This window comes from Sinohyriopsis cumingii, unplaced genomic scaffold (genome assembly GCF_028554795.1).
Source record: "Sinohyriopsis cumingii isolate HCF-2022 unplaced genomic scaffold, ASM2855479v2 utg000646l, whole genome shotgun sequence".
Classification (NCBI taxonomy): domain Eukaryota; kingdom Metazoa; phylum Mollusca; class Bivalvia; order Unionida; family Unionidae; genus Sinohyriopsis; species Sinohyriopsis cumingii.
In genome coordinates, this window is record NW_028315921.1 from 1302496 (window position 1) to 1327953 (window position 25458).

The 25458-nt window shown below is 37.9% G+C and overlaps 12 non-coding genes across 12 annotated transcripts; 7 read left to right on the forward strand and 5 right to left on the reverse strand.

The window, feature by feature from the left end:
• Positions 1-3065: 3065 nt before the first annotated feature.
• Positions 3066-3137, reverse strand: Trnam-cau (transfer RNA methionine (anticodon CAU)). Its single transcript has one exon. It is a non-coding gene; the product is annotated as a tRNA-Met (tRNA).
• Positions 3138-4983: 1846 nt separating this feature from the next.
• Positions 4984-5065, forward strand: Trnas-gcu (transfer RNA serine (anticodon GCU)). Its single transcript has one exon. It is a non-coding gene; the product is annotated as a tRNA-Ser (tRNA).
• Positions 5066-6820: 1755 nt separating this feature from the next.
• Positions 6821-6902, forward strand: Trnas-gcu (transfer RNA serine (anticodon GCU)). The gene has a single exon. It is a non-coding gene; the product is annotated as a tRNA-Ser (tRNA).
• A 694-nt stretch (positions 6903-7596) lies between these two features.
• On the reverse strand, positions 7597-7668 carry Trnam-cau (transfer RNA methionine (anticodon CAU)). The gene has a single exon. It is a non-coding gene; the product is annotated as a tRNA-Met (tRNA).
• Positions 7669-9514: 1846 nt separating this feature from the next.
• Trnas-gcu (transfer RNA serine (anticodon GCU)) lies at positions 9515-9596 on the forward strand. The gene has a single exon. It is a non-coding gene; the product is annotated as a tRNA-Ser (tRNA).
• A 1752-nt stretch (positions 9597-11348) lies between these two features.
• Trnas-gcu (transfer RNA serine (anticodon GCU)) lies at positions 11349-11430 on the forward strand. Its single transcript has one exon. It is a non-coding gene; the product is annotated as a tRNA-Ser (tRNA).
• A 692-nt stretch (positions 11431-12122) lies between these two features.
• Positions 12123-12194, reverse strand: Trnam-cau (transfer RNA methionine (anticodon CAU)). Its single transcript has one exon. It is a non-coding gene; the product is annotated as a tRNA-Met (tRNA).
• Positions 12195-14043: 1849 nt separating this feature from the next.
• On the forward strand, positions 14044-14125 carry Trnas-gcu (transfer RNA serine (anticodon GCU)). The gene has a single exon. It is a non-coding gene; the product is annotated as a tRNA-Ser (tRNA).
• Positions 14126-15877: 1752 nt separating this feature from the next.
• Trnas-gcu (transfer RNA serine (anticodon GCU)) lies at positions 15878-15959 on the forward strand. Its single transcript has one exon. It is a non-coding gene; the product is annotated as a tRNA-Ser (tRNA).
• Positions 15960-16651: 692 nt separating this feature from the next.
• Trnam-cau (transfer RNA methionine (anticodon CAU)) lies at positions 16652-16723 on the reverse strand. Its single transcript has one exon. It is a non-coding gene; the product is annotated as a tRNA-Met (tRNA).
• Positions 16724-18572: 1849 nt separating this feature from the next.
• Trnas-gcu (transfer RNA serine (anticodon GCU)) lies at positions 18573-18654 on the forward strand. The gene has a single exon. It is a non-coding gene; the product is annotated as a tRNA-Ser (tRNA).
• A 5991-nt stretch (positions 18655-24645) lies between these two features.
• Trnam-cau (transfer RNA methionine (anticodon CAU)) lies at positions 24646-24717 on the reverse strand. Its single transcript has one exon. It is a non-coding gene; the product is annotated as a tRNA-Met (tRNA).
• Between the last annotated feature and the right edge of the window lie 741 nt (positions 24718-25458).

Consider the following 25458-nt stretch of genomic DNA (forward strand, 5'->3'; position numbering starts at 1 on the left):
TGAGCATTGCTCGATTGTGCATTTACAAAAGAAGAAACATTATGTCTTTATTAGGGAAACAAATAGACATAGAAAGATTGTTCCAATATTTGACTAGAAAATATATATTATATGCGTATCAACATTACAAAGACAAAAATCAGACTTTGATTACGAAGTATTTTGTAAAAGATAATCCTTTAATGAGAATAGAAGAGGATAAAGTGTTTATTACTTTGTAGAATCATTGTTTTGTACTATAGCATTACAAAATAAAATTTTAGAATCATTGTTCTGTAATATAGCTTAACAAAATACTATTGTAGAATCATTGTTTTGTAATATAGCATTACAAAATACTATTGTAGAACCATTATTTTGTAATATAGCATTACAAACTACTATGTACATACTGACTGTATATTTTTAACTTATATACTGTACAAAGCGTTTTTTAAATAAAGAAAGAAAAAAAAAAAAGGCGATGGACTGCTAATCCATTGGGGTTTCCCCGCGTGGGTTCGAATCCCATCTTCGTCGATCAGCTTTTGTTCGATGTGACTTAGGAGTAATGATTTTAAAACATATTTCCAATTAAGTAATACAAGTTAAAACAGATATCCGACTAAGTAATACAATGGCCTTCAAGGAGGTCCAATCAGTCTTATGATTATTATTACTGTTATATATCCGTCTGCACAATGATATTGGTTTTGAAATTGATCTAACTTTAAACTTATTATACCAGTGTTAGATATTTTCTGGACTTTTACCTTGGTGAGGGTAGTGGGTGGGCTGTGGGTGGTAAGCACGTGGGGGAGGAAGACCAAGCGTAGGGTAGAAATTGTACGCACAGTATCCCATTTTGTAGCGTCATAAAATACACTGAGATTTACATTACACCCTTAAAAAAACTAAAACTATTCCAGAATTTCAATAATTATAATCTTACATGGGTTCACCATCGTTGAAAGCCCGGGGCTAAAATTCGCTATGCTCATTAATCACCCGTGGCTGCGTGTACTGAGAGTTTATTTCTTATGAATCAGCAACTCCTGTTTAACCAATAATTGCAACCGCCAGTAGAAAGGTCTCGCAATCTTCACCTCATATGACCTGTCCCACTTGTGAATGAGCCAATCAACGTTTCACTTACATCACACGGTTATGCTTTTCTGTCGATATAACTGGTAATTTCACTGTAATGCATGAGGCTCTTCTCATAAGCAGCCAGGGCTGATACAAGTGATGCGGATTATCGCCCGTGGCATGCAACAATGATGCTAGTAAACCTATGAAAACAACATCATACTAAAACTTCAATGACTTCAAAGATCTTAGTGCTCATGATCAAACCTATTCTTATCAGTATAGATGAACCCTTGCTGTCAGCTTCTGTGTAGAGGAAAGGATATGAGCCGCGGCCATTTCTGGACCTGCATAGAGTTTGAAACACGTGCATTCAATTCCGCACCAAAGAGTCAGGTGCTAATTTTAGTAATGAGTATTGAAAACTGAACACTGTTAAAGAACCGAAATTCCATCAATAAAACAATTTGTCTATTTTTTCATTACAACTAAGATAAGTTCTCAAAATAGTCTTTCTTCTAAAACATAACTTACATTATTAACCAATCCTGGTTAGCCAAACCCATATATATTCTCTTTTAAGTTCATACATTTCCAGGGTGGTTCGCATTTTTCCATACCATTAATACCGTGTGACCTATGCGCGCTAATACACACGCACTGAATAGAATACTGGCGTCTCATTGGCGAAATGAAGATAAGTTATAAATAGGTGCAGAACTTCATTTTCGTTTGGCCAGTGACAGGATAGTATTACATTAGGCGAGTTACATTTGCATACGAATAGGGCGCGATGATGGCCACGTCCAGCGGTAGCATGGGAAAAAGGTATGGCATTCCTTAAAGATATGACAGCATGCCAGAGTTTCAAATGGCATACAGATTGAAATGCCTGAGCTAAATATCGGTAGCAAATTTACGTAATTTGCAGTTTATTCTTAAATAGGACGCACGTAATGTGATAGTAGTATCACACACAGACACATGCACACACGTTTGGGCGAGCGCGAAACTCATTCTTCCCAATACTTCAATTTTGGTTGTATGCAGTGTCTTGTTCCGCTAGGCGTCTTTCTAGATAATAGTTTAATAAAATTCACTGATACCAATGCGTAATAGGTGAGAAGAAAATAGTTCGATTATCTAAGCCGGGGATTGTGATTATTGCCGTCTATATAGCAGATTGTATAACAACTTTTCTAATATGACGAGGTGGCCGAGAGGTTTTAGCGATGGACTGCTAATAAATTGGGGTTTCCCCGCGTGGGTTCGAATCCCATCTTCGTCGATCAGTTTTTGTTCGATGTGACTTAGGAGTAATGATATCAAAACATATTTATCATTCGTTATGTCATTAGAGGGAATTTGCCAGAAATTGACACAAGGATGACACTAAAAGGTCAAATTCATGTACATAAATGAGAATGTTGTATAAGATGACATGAAAGGTCGGATTAATGCACAGAAATCAGATTTTCATCTGTTCAATATCTACCTTTTCTTGATTGCCAGACATCCAATTAGAATGTATATTTGCAGTCGATGTATCAATAATTCTCTCTCCCTCTCTCTCTCTCTCTCTCTCTCTTTCTCTCTCTCTCTCTCTCTCTTACACACACACACACACGCGCGACGCGTAACATAATCTACCCTGTGAAAATCGAAAACCACATGTTAATAGTCGCTGTTTCATATTTCAGGGTTACGATCTACAACAATATTGGGCATCTGGATCGCATCCAATGTAGTGGATTCCTTAATATGCAATCACGTCATCTATTTTACCTGGGATTCTAACTGGTCTGTTTGCATCTCGTTCTTTATTAATTTTCTTCTTGATCACATCTACTTTTATCCTTATACTGATTTAATTTCCTCACACTAGATAAAAGTATAACGTTGTATGCCAATGTTTTTCTTTCTTTCCAATACCTTGGATGTTGATGATACGTCAAAGTTATATCCTTTGCGGAACATTTGTGAACTAAAAATACATTTAGCAGAGCGTGGTTTCGATCCACGGACCTCTGGGTTATGGGCCCAGCACGCTTCCACTGCGCCACTCTGCTGTTGGAACCAACAAGGCCTTCAATTTAGTATATTCATATTCACCTTTCTGATGCAATAGTCAGGTAAATTTGATTAAGGAAGATTTGGTTGTGCAAGTTGCTTCCCCTGTTTAGCTTTTGAACTTAAAAGTTAAAACATGTATCCGACTAATTAATACAATGGCCTTCAAGGAGGTCTAGTCAGTCTTATTATTATTATTATTATTATGATTATTATTATTATTATTATTATTATACATCCGTCTGCACAATGATATTGGTTTGAAATTGCGCTAACTTTAAGCTTATTATACAGGGATTACGATATTTTCTGGACTTTTACCTTGGTGAGGGTAGTGGGTGGGCTGTGGGTGGTAAGCACGTGGGGGAGGAAGACTATGCGTAGGGTAGAAATATTACGCACAATATCCCATTTTGTAGCGTCATGAAATCTACTGTCATTTACATTACACCCTTTATCAAAACTAAAACTGTTCCAGATTTTAAATAATTATAACCTTACATGGGTTCACCATCGTTGAAAGCCCGGGGCTAAAATTCGCTATGCTCATTAATCACCCGTGGCTGCGTGTACTGAGAGTTTATTTCTTATGAATCAGCAAAACCTGTTTAACCAATAATTGCAACCGCCAGTAAAAAGGTCTCGCAATCTTGACCTCATATGACCTTTCCCACTTGTGAATGAGCCAATCAACGTTTCACTTACATCACACGGTCAAACTTTTCTGTCGATATAACTGGTACTTTCACTCTAATCCATGGGGCATTCTCATAAGCAGCCAGGGCTGATACAAGTGATGCGGATTATCACCCGTGGCATGCAACAATCATGCTAGTAAACCTATGAAAACAACCTCATACCAAAACTTCAATGACTTCAAAGATTTTAGTGCTCATGATCAAACCTATTCTTATCAGTATAGATGAACCCTTGCTGTCAGCTTCTGTGTAGAGGAAAGGATATGATCCGCGGCCATTTCTGGACCAGCATAGTGTTTGGAGCACGTCCATTCAATTCCGCACCAAAGACTCAGGTGCTAATTTTAGTAATGGGTGTTGAAAGCTGAAGACTGTTAAAAGACCGAAATTGCATCAATAAAACAATTTGTCTATTTTTTTAATTACAACTAACATAAGTTCTCAAAATTTTCTTTCTTTTGAAACATAGCTTACATTATTAACCAATCCTGGTCAGCCAAACCCATATATATTCTATTTTAAGTTCATACATTTCCAGGGTGGTTCGCATTTTTCCATACCATTAATACCGTGTGACCTATGCGCGCTAATACACACGCACTGAATATAATGCTGGCGTCTCATTGGCGAAATGAAAATAAGTTATAAATAGGTGCAGAACTTCATTTTCGTTTGGCCAGTGACAGGATAGTATTACATTAGGCGAGTTTCATTTGAATACGAACCGGGCGCGATGATGGCCACGTCCAGCGGTAGCATAGGAAAAAGGTATGGCATTCCTTAAAGATATGACAGCATGCCAGACTTTCGAATGGCATACCGATTGAAATGCCTGAGCTAAATATCGGTAGCAAATTTACGTAATTTGCAGTTTATTCTTAAATAGTACGCACCTAATGTGATAACAGTATCACACACACACACACATGCACACACGTTTGGGCGACCCCGAAACTCATTCTTCCCAATACTTCAATTTTGGTTGTATGCAATATCTTGTTGCGCTAAGCGTCTTTCTAGATAACACTTTAATAAAATTCACTGATACCAATGCATAACAAATGAGAAAAAAATAATTCGATTATCTAAGCCGGAATTGTGAATATCACCATCTACATATCAGATTGTATAACAACTTATCTAATATGACGAGGTGGCCGAGAGGTTAAGGCGATGGACTGCTAATCCATTGGGGTTTCCCCGCGTGGGTTCGAATCCCATCTTCGTCGATCAGCTTTTGTTCGATGTGACTTAGGAGTAATGATTTTAAAACGTATTTCCAATTAAGTAATACAAGTTAAAACAGATATCCGACTAAGTAATACAATGGCCTTCAAGGAGGTCCAATCAGTCTTATGATTATTATTACTGTTATATATCCGTCTGCACAATGATATTGGTTTTGAAATTGCGCTAACTTTAAACTTATTATACCAGTGTTAGATATTTTCTGGACTTTTACCTTGGTGAGGGTAGTGGGTGGGCTGTGGGTGGTAAGCACGTGGGGGAGGAAGACCAAGCGTAGGGTAGAAATTGTACGCACAGTATCCCATTTTGTAGCGTCATAAAATACACTGAGATTTACATTACACCCTTAAAAAAACTAAAACTATTCCAGAATTTCAATAATTATAATCTTACATGGGTTCACCATCGTTGCAAGCCCGGGGCTAAAATTCGCTATGCTCATTAATCACCCGTGGCTGCGTGTACTGAGAGTTTATTTCTTATGAATCAGAAACTCCTGTTTAACCAATAATTGCAACCGCCAGTAGAAAGGTCTCGCAATCTTCACCTCATATGACCTGTCCCACTTGTGAATGAGCCAATCAACGTTTCACTTACATCACACGGTTATGCTTTTCTGTCGATATAACTGGTAATTTCACTGTAATGCATGAGGCTCTTCTCATAAGCAGCCAGGGCTGATACAAGTGATGCGGATTATCGCCCGTGGCATGCAACAATGATGCTAGTAAACCTATGAAAACAACATCATACTAAAACTTCAATGACTTCAAAGATCTTAGTGCTCATGATCAAACCTATTCTTATCAGTATAGATGAACCCTTGCTGTCAGCTTCTGTGTAGAGGAAAGGATATGAGCCGCGGCCATTTCTGGACCTGCATAGAGTTTGAAACACGTGCATTCAATTCCGCACCAAAGAGTCAGGTGCTAATTTTAGTAATGAGTATTGAAAACTGAACACTGTTAAAGAACCGAAATTCCATCAATAAAACAATTTGTCTATTTTTTCATTACAACTAAGATAAGTTCTCAAAATAGTCTTTCTTCTAAAACATAACTTACATTATTAACCAATCCTGGTCAGCCAAACCCATATATATTCTCTTTTAAGTTCATACATTTCCAGGGTGGTTCGCATTTTTCCATACCATTAATACCGTGTGACCTATGCGCGCTAATACACACGCACTGAATAGAATACTGGCGTCTCATTGGCGAAATGAAAATAAGTTATAAATAGGTGCAGAACTTCATTTTCGTTTGGCCAGTGACAGGATAGTATTACATTAGGCGAGTTACATTTGCATACGAATAGGGCGCGATGATGGCCACGTCCAGCGGTAGCATGGGAAAAAGGTATGGCATTCCTTAAAGATATGACAGCATGCCAGAGTTTCAAATGGCATACAGATTGAAATGCCTGAGCTAAATATCGGTAGCAAATTTACGTAATTTGCAGTTTATTCTTAAATAGGATGCACGTAATGTGATAGTAGTATCACACACAGACACATGCACACACGTTTGGGCGAGCGCGAAACTCATTCTTCCCAATACTTCAATTTTGGTTGTATGCATTGTCTTGTTCCGCTAGGCGTCTTTCTAGATAATACTTTAATAAAATTCACTGATACCAATGCATAATAGATGAGAAGAAAATAGGTCGATTATCTAAGCCGGGGATTGTGATTTTTGCCGTCTATATAGCAGATTGTATAACAACTTTTCTAATATGACGAGGTGGCCGAGAGGTTAAGGCGATGGACTGCTAATCTATTGGGGTTTCCCCGCATGGGTTCGAATCCCATCTTCGTCGATCAGTTTTTGTTCGATGTGACTTAGGAGTAATGATATCAAAACATATTTATCATTCGTTATGTCATTAGAGGGAATTTGCCAGAAATTGACACAAGGATGACACTAAAAGGTCAAATTCATGCACATAAATGAGAATGTTGTATAAGATGACATGATAGGTCGGATTAATGCACAGAAATCAGATTTTCATCTGTTCAATATCTACCTTTTCTTGATTGCCAGACATCCAATTAGAATGTATATTTGCAGTCGATGTATCAATAATTCTCTCTCTCTCTCTCTCTCTCTCACACACACACACACACACACACACACACACACACGCGACGCGTAACATAATCTACCCTGTGAAAATCGAAAAACCACATGTTAATAGTCGCTGTTTCATATTTCAGGGTTACGCTCTACCACAATTTTGGGCATCTGGATCGCATCCAATGTAGTGGATTCCTTAATATGTAATCACGTCATCTATTTTACCTGGGATTGTAACTGGTCTGTTTGCATCTCGTTCTTTATTAATTTTCTTCTTGATCACATCTACTTTTATCCTTATACTGATTTAATTTCCTCACACTAGATAAAAGTATAACGTTGTATACCAATGTTTTTCTTTCTTTCCAATACCTTGGATGTTGCTGATACGTCAAAGTTATATCCTTTGCGGAACATTTGTGAACTAAAAATACATTTAGCAGAGCGTGGTTTCGATCCACGGACCTCTGGGTTATGGGCCCAGCACGCTTCCACTGCGCCACTCTGCTGTTGGAACCAACAAGGCCTTCAATTTAGTATATTCATATTCACCTTTCTGATGCAATAGTCAGGTAAATTTGATTAAGGAAGATTTGGTTGTGCAAGTTGCTTCCCCTGTTTAGCTTTTGAACTTAAAAGTTAAAACATGTATCCGACTAATTAATACAATGGCCTTCAAGGAGGTCTAGTCAGTCTTATTATTATTATTATTATTATGATTATTATTATTATTATTATTATTATACATCCGTCTGCACAATGATATTGGTTTGAAATTGCGCTAACTTTAAGCTTATTATACAGGGATTACGATATTTTCTGGACTTTAACCTTGGTGAGGGTAGTGGGTGGGCTGTGGGTGGTAAGCACGTGGGGGAGGAAGACTATGCGTAGGGTAGAAATATTACGCACAATATCCCATTTTGTAGCGTCATGAAATCTACTGTCATTTACATTACACCCTTTATCAAAACTAAAACTGTTCCAGATTTTAAATAATTATAACCTTACATGGGTTCACCATCGTTGAAAGCCCGGGGCTAAAATTCGCTATGCTCATTAATCACCCGTGGCTGCGTGTACTGAGAGTTTATTTCTTATGAATCAGCAAAACCTGTTTAACCAATAATTGCGGCCGCCAGTAAAAAGGTCTCGCAATCTTGACCTCATATGACCTTTCCCACTTGTGAATGAGCCAATCAACGTTTCACTTACATCACACGGTCAAACTTTTCTGTCGATATAACTGGTACTTTCACTCTAATCCATGGGGCATTCTCATAAGCAGCCAGGGCTGATACAAGTGATGCGGATTATCACCCGTGGCATGCAACAATGATGCTAGTAAACCTATGAAAACAACCTCATACCAAAACTTCAATGACTTCAAAGATTTTAGTGCTCATGATCAAACCTATTCTTATCAGTATAGATGAACCCTTGCTGTCAGCTTCTGTGTAGAGGAAAGGATATGATCCGCGGCCATTTCTGGACCAGCATAGTGTTTGGAGCACGTCCATTCAATTCCGCACCAAAGACTCAGGTGCTAATTTTAGTAATGGGTGCTGAAAGCTGAAGACTGTTAAAAGACCGAAATTGCATCAATAAAACAATTTGTCTATTTTTTTAATTACAACTAACATAAGTTCTCAAAATTTTCTTTCTTTTGAAACATAGCTTACATTATTAACCAATCCTGGTCAGCCAAACCCATATGTATTCTATTTTAAGTTCATACATTTCCAGGGTGGTTCGCATTTTTCCATACCATTAATACCGTGTGACCTATGCGCGCTAATACACACGCACTGAATATAATACTGGCGTCTCATTGGCGAAATGAAAATAAGTTATAAATAGGTGCAGAACTTCATTTTCGTTTGGCCAGTGACAGGATAGTATTACATTAGGCGAGTTTCATTTGAATACGAACCGGGCGCGATGATGGCCACGTCCAGCGGTAGCATAGGAAAAAGGTATGGCATTCCTTAAAGATATGACAGCATGCCAGACTTTCGAATGGCATACCGATTGAAATGCCTGAGCTAAATATCGGTAGCAAATTTACGTAATTTGCAGTTTATTCTTAAATAGTACGCACCTAATGTGATAACAGTATCACACACACACACACATGCACACACGTTTGGGCGACCCCGAAACTCATTCTTCCCAATACTTCAATTTTGGTTGTATGCAATATCTTGTTGCGCTAAGCGTCTTTCTAGATAACACTTTAATAAAATTCACTGATACCAATGCATAACAAATGAGAAGAAAATAATTCGATTATCTAAGCCGGAATTGTGAATATCACCATCTACATATCAGATTGTATAACAACTTATCTAATATGACGAGGTGGCCGAGAGGTTAAGGCGATGGACTGCTAATCCATTGGGGTTTCCCCGCGTGGGTTCGAATCCCATCTTCGTCGATCAGCTTTTGTTCGATGTGACTTAGGAGTAATGATTTTAAAACGTATTTCCAATTAAGTAATACAAGTTAAAACAGATATCCGACTAAGTAATACAATGGCCTTCAAGGAGGTCCAATCAGTCTTATGATTATTATTACTGTTATATATCCGTCTGCACAATGATATTGGTTTTGAAATTGCGCTAACTTTAAACTTATTATACCAGTGTTACGATATTTTCTGGACTTTTACCTTGGTGAGGGTAGTGGGTGGGCTGTGGGTGGTAAGCACGTGGGGGAGGAAGACCATGCGTAGGGTAGAAATTGTACGCACAGTATCCCATTTTGTAGCGTCATAAAATATACTGAGATTTACATTACACCCTTAAAAAAACTAAAACTATTCCAGAATTTCAATAATTATAATCTTACATGGGTTCACCATCGTTGCAAGCCCGGGGCTAAAATTCGCTATGCTCATTAATCACCCGTGGCTGCGTGTACTGAGAGTTTATTTCTTATGAATCAGCAAATCCTGTTTAACCAATAATTGCGACCGCTAGTAGAAAGGTCTCGCAATCTTGACCTCATATGACCTGTCCCACTTGTGAATGAGCCAATCAACGTTTCACTTACATCACACGGTTATACTTTTCTGTCGATATAACTGGTAATTTCACTGTAATGCATGAGGCTCTTCTCATAAGCAGCCAGGGCTGATACAAGTGATGCGGATTATCGCCCGTGGCATGCAACAATGATGCTAGTAAACCTATGAAAACAACATCATACTAAAACTTCAATGACTTCAAAGATCTTAGTGCTCATGATCAAACCTATTCTTATCAGTATAGATGAACCCTTGCTGTCAGCTTCTGTGTAGAGGAAAGGATATGAGCCGCGGCCATTTCTGGACCTGCATAGAGTTTGAAACACGTGCATTCAATTCCGCACCAAAGAGTCGCTAATTTTAGTAATGAGTATTGAAAACTGAACACTGTTAAAGAACCGAAATTCCATCAATAAAACAATTTGTCTATTTTTTCATTACAACTAAGATAAGTTCTCAAAATAGTCTTTCTTCTAAAACATAACTTACATTATTAACCAATCCTGGTCAGCCAAACCCATATATATTCTCTTTTAAGTTCATACATTTCCAGGGTGGTTCGCATTTTTCCATACCATTAATACCGTGTGACCTATGCGCGCTAATACACACGCACTGAATAGAATACTGGCGTCTCATTGGCGAAATGAAGATAAGTTATAAATAGGTGCAGAACTTCATTTTCGTTTGGCCAGTGACAGGATAGTATTACATTAGGCGAGTTACATTTGCATACGAATAGGGCGCGATGATGGCCACGTCCAGCGGTAGCATGGGAAAAAGGTATGGCATTCCTTAAAGATATGACAGCATGCCAGAGTTTCAAATGGCATACAGATTGAAATGCCTGAGCTAAATATCGGTAGCAAATTTACGTAATTTGCAGTTTATTCTTAAATAGGATGCACGTAATGTGATAGTAGTATCACACACAGACACATGCACACACGTTTGGGCGAGCGCGAAACTCATTCTTCCCAATACTTCAATTTTGGTTGTATGCAATGTCTTGTTCCGCTAGGCGTCTTTCTAGATAATACTTTAATAAAATTCACTGATACCAATGCATAATAGATGAGAAGAAAATAGGTCGATTATCTAAGCCGGGGATTGTGATTATTGCCGTCTATATAGCAGATTGTATAACAACTTTTCTAATATGACGAGGTGGCCGAGAGGTTAAGGCGATGGACTGCTAATCCATTGGGGTTTCTCCGCGTGGGTTCGAATCCCATCTTCGTCGATCAGTTTTTGTTCGATGTGACTTAGGAGTAATGATATCAAAACATATTTATCATTCGTTATGTCATTAGAGGGAATTTGCCAGAAATTGACACAAGGATGACACTAAAAGTTCAAATTCATGCACATAAATGAGAATGTTGTATAAGATGACATGATAGGTCGGATTAATGCACAGAAATCAGATTTTCATCTGTTCAATATCTACCTTTTCTTGATTGCCAGACATCCAATTAGAATGTATATTTGCAGTCGATGTATCAATAATTCTCTCTCTCTCTCTCTCTCTCACACACACACACACACACACACACACACACACGCGCGACGCGTAACATAATCTACCCTGTGAAAATCGAAAAACCACATGTTAATAGTCGCTGTTTCATATTTCAGGGTTACGCTCTACCACAATTTTGGGCATCTGGATCGCATCCAATGTAGTGGATTCCTTAATATGTAATCACGTCATCTATTTTACCTGGGATTGTAACTGGTCTGTTTGCATCTCGTTCTTTATTAATTTTCTTCTTGATCACATCTACTTTTATCCTTATACTGATTTAATTTCCTCACACTAGATAAAAGTATAACGTTGTATACCAATGTTTTTCTTTCTTTCCAATACCTTGGATGTTGCTGATACGTCAAAGTTATATCCTTTGCGGAACATTTGTGAACTAAAAATACATTTAGCAGAGCGTGGTTTCGATCCACGGACCTCTGGGTTATGGGCCCAGCACGCTTCCACTGCGCCACTCTGCTGTTGGAACCAACAAGGCCTTCAATTTAGTATATTCATATTCACCTTTCTGATGCAATAGTCAGGTAAATTTGATTAAGGAAGATTTGGTTGTGCAAGTTGCTTCCCCTGTTTAGCTTTTGAACTTAAAAGTTAAAACATGTATCCGACTAATTAATACAATGGCCTTCAAGGAGGTCTAGTCAGTCTTATTATTATTATTATTATTATGATTATTATTATTATTATTATTATTATTATACATCCGTCTGCACAATGATATTGGTTTGAAATTGCGCTAACTTTAAGCTTATTATACAGGGATTACGATATTTTCTGGACTTTTACCTTGGTGAGGGTAGTGGGTGGGCTGTGGGTGGTAAGCACGTGGGGGAGGAAGACTATGCGTAGGGTAGAAATATTACGCACAATATCCCATTTTGTAGCGTCATGAAATCTACTGTCATTTACATTACACCCTTTATCAAAACTAAAACTGTTCCAGATTTTAAATAATTATAACCTTACATGGGTTCACCATCGTTGAAAGCCCGGGGCTAAAATTCGCTATGCTCATTAATCACCCGTGGCTGCGTGTACTGAGAGTTTATTTCTTATGAATCAGCAAAACCTGTTTAACCAATAATTGCGGCCGCCAGTAAAAAGGTCTCGCAATCTTGACCTCATATGACCTTTCCCACTTGTGAATGAGCCAATCAACGTTTCACTTACATCACACGGTCAAACTTTTCTGTCGATATAACTGGTACTTTCACTCTAATCCATGGGGCATTCTCATAAGCAGCCAGGGCTGATACAAGTGATGCGGATTATCACCCGTGGCATGCAACAATCATGCTAGTAAACCTATGAAAACAACCTCATACCAAAACTTCAATGACTTCAAAGATTTTAGTGCTCATGATCAAACCTATTCTTATCAGTATAGATGAACCCTTGCTGTCAGCTTCTGTGTAGAGGAAAGGATATGATCCGCGGCCATTTCTGGACCAGCATAGTGTTTGGAGCACGTCCATTCAATTCCGCACCAAAGACTCAGGTGCTAATTTTAGTAATGGGTGCTGAAAGCTGAAGACTGTTAAAAGACCGAAATTGCATCAATAAAACAATTTGTCTATTTTTTTAATTACAACTAACATAAGTTCTCAAAATTTTCTTTCTTTTGAAACATAGCTTACATTATTAACCAATCCTGGTCAGCCAAACCCATATGTATTCTATTTTAAGTTCATACATTTCCAGGGTGGTTCGCATTTTTCCATACCATTAATACCGTGTGACCTATGCGCGCTAATACACACGCACTGAATATAATACTGGCGTCTCATTGGCGAAATGAAAATAAGTTATAAATAGGTGCAGAACTTCATTTTCGTTTGGCCAGTGACAGGATAGTATTACATTAGGCGAGTTTCATTTGAATACGAACCGGGCGCGATGATGGCCACGTCCAGCGGTAGCATAGGAAAAAGGTATGGCATTCCTTAAAGATATGACAGCATGCCAGACTTTCGAATGGCATACCGATTGAAATGCCTGAGCTAAATATCGGTAGCAAATTTACGTAATTTGCAGTTTATTCTTAAATAGTACGCACCTAATGTGATAACAGTATCACACACACACACACATGCACACACGTTTGGGCGACCCCGAAACTCATTCTTCCCAATACTTCAATTTTGGTTGTATGCAATATCTTGTTGCGCTAAGCGTCTTTCTAGATAACACTTTAATAAAATTCACTGATACCAATGCATAACAAATGAGAAGAAAATAATTCGATTATCTAAGCCGGAATTGTGAATATCACCATCTACATATCAGATTGTATAACAACTTATCTAATATGACGAGGTGGCCGAGAGGTTAAGGCGATGGACTGCTAATCCATTGGGGTTTCCCCGCGTGGGTTCGAATCCCATCTTCGTCGATCAGCTTTTGTTCGATGTGACTTAGGAGTAATGATTTTAAAACGTATTTCCAATTAAGTAATACAAGTTAAAACAGATATCCGACTAAGTAATACAATGGCCTTCAAGGAGGTCCAATCAGTCTTATGATTATTATTACTGTTATATATCCGTCTGCACAATGATATTGGTTTTGAAATTGCGCTAACTTTAAACTTATTATACCAGTGTTACGATATTTTCTGGACTTTTACCTTGGTGAGGGTAGTGGGTGGGCTGTGGGTGGTAAGCACGTGGGGGAGGAAGACCATGCGTAGGGTAGAAATTGTACGCACAGTATCCCATTTTGTAGCGTCATAAAATATACTGAGATTTACATTACACCCTTAAAAAAACTAAAACTATTCCAGAATTTCAATAATTATAATCTTACATGGGTTCACCATCGTTGCAAGCCCGGGGCTAAAATTCGCTATGCTCATTAATCACCCGTGGCTGCGTGTACTGAGAGTTTATTTCTTATGAATCAGCAAATCCTGTTTAACCAATAATTGCGACCGCTAGTAGAAAGGTCTCGCAATCTTGACCTCATATGACCTGTCCCACTTGTGAATGAGCCAATCAACGTTTCACTTACATCACACGGTTATACTTTTCTGTCGATATAACTGGTAATTTCACTGTAATGCATGAGGCTCTTCTCATAAGCAGCCAGGGCTGATACAAGTGATGCGGATTATCGCCCGTGGCATGCAACAATGATGCTAGTAAACCTATGAAAACAACATCATACTAAAACTTCAATGACTTCAAAGATCTTAGTGCTCATGATCAAACCTATTCTTATCAGTATAGATGAACCCTTGCTGTCAGCTTCTGTGTAGAGGAAAGGATATGAGCCGCGGCCATTTCTGGACCTGCATAGAGTTTGAAACACGTGCATTCAATTCCGCACCAAAGAGTCGCTAATTTTAGTAATGAGTATTGAAAACTGAACACTGTTAAAGAACCGAAATTCCATCAATAAAACAATTTGTCTATTTTTTCATTACAACTAAGATAAGTTCTCAAAATAGTCTTTCTTCTAAAACATAACTTACATTATTAACCAATCCTGGTCAGCCAAACCCATATATATTCTCTTTTAAGTTCATACATTTCCAGGGTGGTTCGCATTTTTCCATACCATTAATACCGTGTGACCTATGCGCGCTAATACACACGCACTGAATAGAATACTGGCGTCTCATTGGCGAAATGAAGATAAGTTATAAATAGGTGCAGAACTTCATTTTCGTTTGGCCAGTGACAGGATAGTATTACATTAGGCGAGTTACATTTGCATACGAATAGGGCGCGATGATGGCCACGTCCAGCGGTAGCATGGGAAAAAGGTATGGCATTCCTTAAAGATATGACAGCATGCCAGAGTTTCAAATGGCATACAGATTGAAATGCCTGAGCTAAATATCGGTAGCAAATTTACGTAATTTGCAGTTTATTCTTAAATAGGATGCACGTAATGTGATAGTAGTATCACACACAGACACATGCACACACGTTTGGGCGAGCGCGAAACTCATTCTTCCCAATACTTCAATTTTGGTTGTATGCAATGTCTTGTTCCGCTAGGCGTCTTTCTAGATAATACTTTAATAAAATTCACTGATACCAATGCATAATAGATGAGAAGAAAATAGGTCGATTATCTAAGCCGGGGATTGTGATTATTGCCGTCTATATAGCAGATTGTATAACAACTTTTCTAATATGACGAGGTGGCCGAGAGGTTAAGGCGATGGACTGCTAATCCATTGGGGTTTCTCCGCGTGGGTTCGAATCCCATCTTCGTCGATCAGTTTTTGTTCGATGTGACTTAGGAGTAATGATATCAAAACATATTTATCATTCGTTATGTCATTAGAGGGAATTTGCCAGAAATTGACACAAGGATGACACTAAAAGTTCAAATTCATGCACATAAATGAGAATGTTGTATAAGATGACATGATAGGTCGGATTAATGCACAGAAATCAGATTTTCATCTGTTCAATATCTACCTTTTCTTGATTGCCAGACATCCAATTAGAATGTATATTTGCAGTCGATGTATCAATAATTCTCTCTCTCTCTCTCTCTCTCACACACACACACACACACACACACACACACACGCGCGACGCGTAACATAATCTACCCTGTGAAAATCGAAAAACCACATGTTAATAGTCGCTGTTTCATATTTCAGGGTTACGCTCTACCACAATTTTGGGCATCTGGATCGCATCCAATGTAGTGGATTCCTTAATATGTAATCACGTCATCTATTTTACCTGGGATTCTAACTGGTCTGTTTGCATCTCGTTCTTTATTAATTTTCTTCTTGATCACATCTACTTTTATCCTTATACTGATTTAATTTCCTCACACTAGATAAAAGTATAACGTTGTATACCAATGTTTTTCTTTCTTTCCAATACCTTGGATGTTGCTGATACGTCAAAGTTATATCCTTTGCGGAACATTTGTGAACTAAAAATACATTTAGCAGAGCGTGGTTTCGATCCACGGACCTCTGGGTTATGGGCCCAGCACGCTTCCACTGCGCCACTCTGCTGTTGGAACCAACAAGGCCTTCAATTTAGTATATTCATATTCACCTTTCTGATGCAATAGTCAGGTAAATTTGATTAAGGAAGATTTGGTTGTGCAAGTTGCTTCCCCTGTTTAGCTTTTGAACTTAAAAGTTAAAACATGTATCCGACTAATTAATACAATGGCCTTCAAGGAGGTCTAGTCAGTCTTATTATTATTATTATTATTATGATTATTATTATTATTATTATTATTATTATACATCCGTCTGCACAATGATATTGGTTTGAAATTGCGCTAACTTTAAGCTTATTATACAGGGATTACGATATTTTCTGGACTTTTACCTTGGTGAGGGTAGTGGGTGGGCTGTGGGTGGTAAGCACGTGGGGGAGGAAGACTATGCGTAGGGTAGAAATATTACGCACAATATCCCATTTTGTAGCGTCATGAAATCTACTGTCATTTACATTACACCCTTTATCAAAACTAAAACTGTTCCAGATTTTAAATAATTATAACCTTACATGGGTTCACCATCGTTGAAAGCCCGGGGCTAAAATTCGCTATGCTCATTAATCACACGTGGCTGCGTGTACTGAGAGTTTATTTCTTATGAATCAGCAAAACCTGTTTAACCAATAATTGCGGCCGCCAGTAAAAAGGTCTCGCAATCTTGACCTCATATGACCTTTCCCACTTGTGAATGAGCCAATCAACGTTTCACTTACATCACACGGTCAAACTTTTCTGTCGATATAACTGGTACTTTCACTCTAATCCATGGGGCATTCTCATAAGCAGCCAGGGCTGATACAAGTGATGCGGATTATCACCCGTGGCATGCAACAATCATGCTAGTAAACCTATGAAAACAACCTCATACCAAAACTTCAATGACTTCAAAGATTTTAGTGCTCATGATCAAACCTATTCTTATCAGTATAGATGAACCCTTGCTGTCAGCTTCTGTGTAGAGGAAAGGATATGATCCGCGGCCATTTCTGGACCAGCATAGTGTTTGGAGCACGTCCATTCAATTCCGCACCAAAGACTCAGGTGCTAATTTTAGTAATGGGTGCTGAAAGCTGAAGACTGTTAAAAGACCGAAATTGCATCAATAAAACAATTTGTCTATTTTTTTAATTACAACTAACATAAGTTCTCAAAATTTTCTTTCTTTTGAAACATAGCTTACATTATTAACCAATCCTGGTCAGCCAAACCCATATATATTCTATTTTAAGTTCATACATTTCCAGGGTGGTTCGCATTTTTCCATACCATTAATACCGTGTGACCTATGCGCGCTAATACACACGCACTGAATATAATACTGGCGTCTCATTGGCGAAATGAAAATAAGTTATAAATAGGTGCAGAACTTCATTTTCGTTTGGCCAGTGACAGGATAGTATTACATTAGGCGAGTTTCATTTGAATACGAACCGGGCGCGATGATGGCCACGTCCAGCGGTAGCATAGGAAAAAGGTATGGCATTCCTTAAAGATATGACAGCATGCCAGACTTTCGAATGGCATACCGATTGAAATGCCTGAGCTAAATATCGGTAGCAAATTTACGTAATTTGCAGTTTATTCTTAAATAGTACGCACCTAATGTGATAACAGTATCACACACACACACACATGCACACACGTTTGGGCGACCCCGAAACTCATTCTTCCCAATACTTCAATTTTGGTTGTATGCAATATCTTGTTGCGCTAAGCGTCTTTCTAGATAACACTTTAATAAAATTCACTGATACCAATGCATAACAAATGAGAAGAAAATAATTCGATTATCTAAGCCGGAATTGTGAATATCACCATCTACATATCAGATTGTATAACAACTTATCTAATATGACGAGGTGGCCGAGAGGTTAAGGCGATGGACTGCTAATCCATTGGGGTTTCCCCGCGTGGGTTCGAATCCCATCTTCGTCGATCAGCTTTTGTTCGATGTGACTTAGGAGTAATGATTTTAAAACGTATTTCCAATTAAGTAATACAAGTTAAAACAGATATCCGACTAAGTAATACAATGGCCTTCAAGGAGGTCCAATCAGTCTTATGATTATTATTACTGTTATATATCCGTCTGCACAATGATATTGGTTTTGAAATTGCGCTAACTTTAAACTTATTATACCAGTGTTACGATATTTTCTGGACTTTTACCTTGGTGAGGGTAGTGGGTGGGCTGTGGGTGGTAAGCACGTGGGGGAGGAAGACCATGCGTAGGGTAGAAATTGTACGCACAGTATCCCATTTTGTAGCGTCATAAAATATACTGAGATTTACATTACACCCTTAAAAAAACTAAAACTATTCCAGAATTTCAATAATTATAATCTTACATGGGTTCACCATCGTTGCAAGCCCGGGGCTAAAATTCGCTATGCTCATTAATCACCCGTGGCTGCGTGTACTGAGAGTTTATTTCTTATGAATCAGCAAATCCTGTTTAACCAATAATTGCGACCGCTAGTAGAAAGGTCTCGCAATCTTGACCTCATATGACCTGTCCCACTTGTGAATGAGCCAATCAACGTTTCACTTACATCACACGGTTATACTTTTCTGTCGATATAACTGGTAATTTCACTGTAATGCATGAGGCTCTTCTCATAAGCAGCCAGGGCTGATACAAGTGATGCGGATTATCGCCCGTGGCATGCAACAATGATGCTAGTAAACCTATGAAAACAACATCATACTAAAACTTCAATGACTTCAAAGATCTTAGTGCTCATGATCAAACCTATTCTTATCAGTATAGATGAACCCTTGCTGTCAGCTTCTGTGTAGAGGAAAGGATATGAGCCGCGGCCATTTCTGGACCTGCATAGAGTTTGAAACACGTGCATTCGATTCCGCACCAAAGAGTCAGGTGCTAATTTTAGTAATGAGTATTGAAAACTGAACACTGTTAAAGAACCGAAATTCCATCAATAAAACAATTTGTCTATTTTTTAATTACAACTAAGATAAGTTCTCAAAATAGTCTTTCTTCTAAAACATAACGTACATTATTAACCAATCCTGGTTAGCCAAACCCATATATATTCTCTTTTAAGTTCATACATTTCCAGGGTGGTTCGCATTTTTCCATACCATGAATACCGTGTGACCTATGCGCGCTAATACACACGCACTGAATAGAATACTGGCGTCTCACTGGCGAAATGAAAATAAGTTATAAATAGGTGCAGAACTTCATTTTCGTTTGGCCAGTGTCAGGATAGTATTACATTAGGCGAGTTACATTTGCATACGAATAGGGCGCGATGATGGCCACGTCCAGCGGTAGCATGGGGAAAAAGGCATGGCATTCCATAAAGATATGACAGCATGCCAAACTTTCAAATGGCATACCGATTGAAATGCCTGAGGTAAGTATCGTAAGCAAATTTACGTAATTTGCTGTTAATTCTTAAATAGGACACACGTAATGTGATAGTAGTATCACACACAGACACATGCACACACGTTTGGGCGAGCGCGAAACTCATTCTTCCCAATACTTCAATTTTGGTTGGATGCAATGTCTTGTTGCGCTAAGCGTCTTTCTAGATAACACTTTAATAAAATTCACTGATACCAATGCATAATAAATGAGAAGAAAATAGTTCGATTATTTAATCCGGGGATTGTGATTATTGCCGTCTATATAGCAGATGGAAAAACAGCTTACCTAATATGTCGCGGTGGCCGAGAGGTTAAGGCGATGGACTGCTAATCCATTGGGGTTTCCCCGCGTGGGTTCGAATCCCATCTTCGTCGATCAGTTTTTGTTCGATGTGACTTAGGAGTAATGATATCAAAACATATTTATCATTCGTTATGTCATTAGAGGGAATTTGCCAGAGATTGACACAAGGATGACACTAAAAGGTCAAATTCATGCACATAAATGAGAATGTTGTATAAGATGACATGAAAGGTCGGATTAATGCACAGAAATCAGATTTTCATCTGTTCAATACCTACCTTTTGATGGCAGACATTCAATTAGAATGTATATTTGCAGTCGATGTATCAATGATACTCTCTCTCTCTCTCTCACACACACACACACACACACACACACACACACACTGACACACACACACACTCTCTTCGCGTAACATAATCTACCCTGTGAAAATCGAAAGACCACATGTTAATAGTCGCTGTTTCATATTTCAGAGTTACGCTCTACCACAATTTTGAGCATCTGGATCGAATTCATTGTAGTGGATTCCTTAATATGTAATCACGTCATCTATTTTACCTGGGATTCTAACTGGTCTGTTTGCATCTCGTTCTTTATTAATTTTCTTCTTGATCACATCTACTTTTATCCTTATACTGATTTAATTTCCTCACACTAGATAAAAGTATAACGTTGTATGCCAATGTTTTTCTTTCTTTCCAATACCTTGGATGTTGATGATACGTCAAAGTAATATCCTTTGCGGAACATTTGTGAACTAAAAATACATTTAGCAGAGCATGGTTTCGATCCACGGACCTCTGGGTTATGGGCCCAGCACGCTTCCACTGCGCCACTCTGCTGTTGGAACCAACAAGGCCTTCAATTTAGTATATTCATATTCACTTTTCTGATGCAATAGTCAGGTAAATTTGATTAAGGAAGGTTTGGTTGTGCAAGTTGCTTCCCCTGTTTAGCTTTCAAACTTAAAAGTTAAAACATATATCCGACTAATTAATACAATGGCCTTCAAGGAGGTCCAATCAGCATTATTATTATTATTATTATTATTATTATATATCCGTCTGCACAATGATATTGGTTTTGAAATTGCGCTAACTTTAAGCTTATTATACAGGGATTACGATATTTTCTGGACTTTTACCTTGGTGAGGGTAGTGGGTGGGCTGTGGGTGGTAAGCACGTGGGGGAGGAAGACTATGCGTAGGGTAGAAATATTACGCACAATATCCCATTTTGTAGCGTCATGAAATCTACTGTCATTTACATTACACCCTTTATAAAAACTAAAACTGTTCCAGATTTTAAATAATTATAACCTTACATGGGTTCACCATCGTTGAAAGCCCGGGGCTAAAATTCGCTATGCTCATTAATCACCCGTGGCTGCGTGTACTGAGAGTTTATTTCTTATGAATCAGCAAAACCTGTTTAACCAATACTTGCGACCGCCAGTAAAAAGGTCTCGCAATCTTGACATCATATGACCTTTCCCCCTTGTGAATGAGCCAATCAAAGTTTCACTTACTTCACACGGTCATGCTTTTCTGTCGATATAACTGGTACTTTCACTGTAATGCATGAGGCTCTTCTCATAAGCAGCCAGGGCTGATACAAGTGATGCGGATTATCGTCCGTAGCATGCAACAATGATGCTAGTAAACCTATGAAAACAACATCATACTAAAACTTCAATGACTGCAAAGATTTTAGTGCTCATGATCAAACCTATTCTTATCAGTATCGATGAACCCTTGCTGTCAGCTTCTGTGTAGAGGAAAGGATATGAGCCGCGGCCGTTTCTGGACCAGCACAGTGTTTGAAACAGGTGAATTCAATTCCGCACCAAAGACTCAGGTGCTAATTTTAGTAATGAGTGTTGAAAACTGAAGACTGTTAAAGGACCGAAATTCCATCAATAAAACAATTTGTCTATCTTTTTAATTACAACTAAGATAAGTTCTCAAAATTTTCTTTTTTTTTAAAACATAACTTACATTATTAACCAATCCTGGTCAGCCAAACCCATATATATTATATTTTAAGTTCATATATTTCCAGACTGGTTCGCATTTTTCCATACCATTAATACCGTGTGACCTATGCGCGCCCATTTTGTAGCGTCATAAAATATACTGAGATTTACATTAGACCCTTAAAAAAACTAAAACTAGTCCAGAATTTCATTAATTATAATCTTATATGGGTTCACCATCGTTGCAAGCCCGTTGCTAAAATTCGCTATGCTCATTAATCACCCGTGGCTTCGTGTACTGTCAGCATAGGCAATGAAAAATCATGGTGAAAGTTATTGCATGTACCGCCCGATACTTGATGTTTTAAAAGTCAAAAAAAAAATATTAAAAAAAAAGCCATTGGGCATGTTAATTAATCTGAATATTGTACGATATTTACACCCAAATATGAATAAATATTCCGTCTGCATTACTTACACTCATTTAGCGTTATGATAGCTAATGTAATTATTGCTTTGTTAAGTTCCTCTGAATACATTAAAATGCTGTGTTCCATTTTTATTTTTAAATTTCTTTTTAAAAATTCTGGTTTAAAATATTCAGCATTACAAATCAGCTGACGTATCGACTTCGTGTTATAATTTTCTTATCGAACTTGTGTTATAACTTTCTTAACTCGTGTTATAAACGAACTATTAGCCTTGCGAAAGTAACTGAGAAAGAAGGATATATCAACATATGAAAAATGCCAATTGTTGAGATTGTTTTCGTTAAAGTTATGTTATATAACCAAAAATGTTAAATAAATGTTTAAAATCGGAGAGCAGAGTGAAATGTTCCTACAAATGTATCTGAAATTATGGATAATGAATTTATATTATCAAGTATGGACAAAGTATTTAATTTAATTATTTGATATTTAAGTATGGAAAGTAAATATTATTTAATTTTCTGATATAACATAAGTATGGATACTGACTCTAATTATCTGATTTAATGTCTATAATTATTCTCCTAGTATGAACAAAAGATGTTTGACATATATAATTGATTCATTGGTTTAACCATAATGATCTGTAGTACAGCTAAGATACCTTCCTTTGTTGACTATGTTTCGCTAACCAAGTGTAGAACTGTGAACTATCCGGAACTAGAAATTTTTGTGCGCATACGCATTGGAGCTAAGGGAGGTAATTTTAGGCGCTACGACCAGTAAATCCGTCGCAACATGAAACCCCCTATAAGATTCCGGATGAACCATTATTTGATATAACAGTTTTTAATTAATAGCAGCAACGAGGTCGAAGTCTCATTCTCGGCACTCAGTTTGCATTCCCTTTTTTTAAGATTGTTTTGCAACTTCCAGGAAGGCTTGTTTTTGCGAATAACGAGTGAGTCTATTAGAGGTTGTTCACCCTCTCTGCTGCTAAAATAATTCGATTATCTAAGCCGGGGACTGGGAATATTACCGTCTATATAGCAAATAGTATAGCTACTTACCTAATATGACGAGGTGGCCGAGAGGTTAAGGCAATGGACGGCTAATCCATTGCGGTCTCTCCGCGTGGGTTCGAATCCCATCTTCGTGTGTCTTAATGTGACTTAAGAGTAATGAATTTATCATTCGTTATGCCATTAGCGGGTATTTGCCAGAAATCGATATAAGGCTGACACTAAAAGGTCAAATTCATGCACATAAATGAGAATGTTGTATAGGATAACATGAATGGTCGGATTAATACACAGAAATCAGATTTTTATCTTTTGAATATCCATCTTTTGATTGTCAGACATTCAATTAGAATGCATATTTGCAGTCGATGTAGCAATAATACTCTCTCGTTCTCTGTCTATCTGTCTGTCTATCTCTCTCTCTCTCTCTCTCTCTCACACACATACACACACACACAAATAGTGGCTGTTTCATATTTCAGAGTTACGCTCTACCACACTTTTGGGCATCCAATTTAGTGGATTCCATAAATACGTAATCACGTCATCTATTTTACCAGGGATTGTAACTGTTCTGTTTGCATCTCGTTCTTTATTAATTTTCTCCTCGATCACATCTACTTTTATCCTTTTACTTATTTCCTCACACTAGCTAAAAGTATAAAATTGTGTGCCAATGTTATTGTTTTTTCTAATTTTTTTTTATCTCTCCCATACCTTAGATGTTGATGATACGTCAATGGCAGAAATTCCTGCTCTCTTTACAGAAAATTTGAGAACTAAAAATATAATTAGCAGAGCGTGGTTTCGATCCACGGACCTCTGGGTTATGGGCCCAGCACGCTTCCACTGCGCCACTCTGCTGTTGGAACCTAGAAGGCCTTCAATTTACTATATTCAAATTCACCTTTCTGATGCAATAGTTCGGTAAATTTGATTAAGGAAGAACTGGTTGTGCAAGTTGCTTCCCCTGTTTATCTTTTGAACTTAAAGTTAAAACATATGTTAGACTAAGTAATACACTGGCCTTCAAGGAGGTCCAATCATTCTTATTATTATTATTATTATTAGTATTATTATTATACATCCGTCTGCACAATGATATTGGTTTTGAAATTGCGCTAACTTTAAGCTTATTATACGGTATTACGATATTTTCTGGACTTTTACCTTGGTGAGGGTAGTGGATAGAACGTGGGTGGTATGCACGTGGGGGAGGAAGACTACGCGTAGGATAGAAATATTACGCACAAAATCCCATTTTGTAGCGTCATAAAATATACTGAGATTTACATTAGACCCTTTATAAAAACTAAAACTATTCCAGAATTTCAATAACTATAATCTTACATGGGTTCACCATCGTTGCAAGCCCGGGGCTAAAATTCGCTATGCTCATTAATCAACCATGGCTGTGTGTACTGAGAGTATTTCTTATGAATCAGCAAAACCTGTTTAACCAATAATTGCGACCGCCAGTAAAAAGGTCTCACAATCTTGACCTCATATGACCTTTCCCACTTGTAAATGAGCCAATCAACGTTTCTCTTCCAGCACGCGGTCATGCTTATACGTGTGTATGTATATCTATAAAACCTATACTTT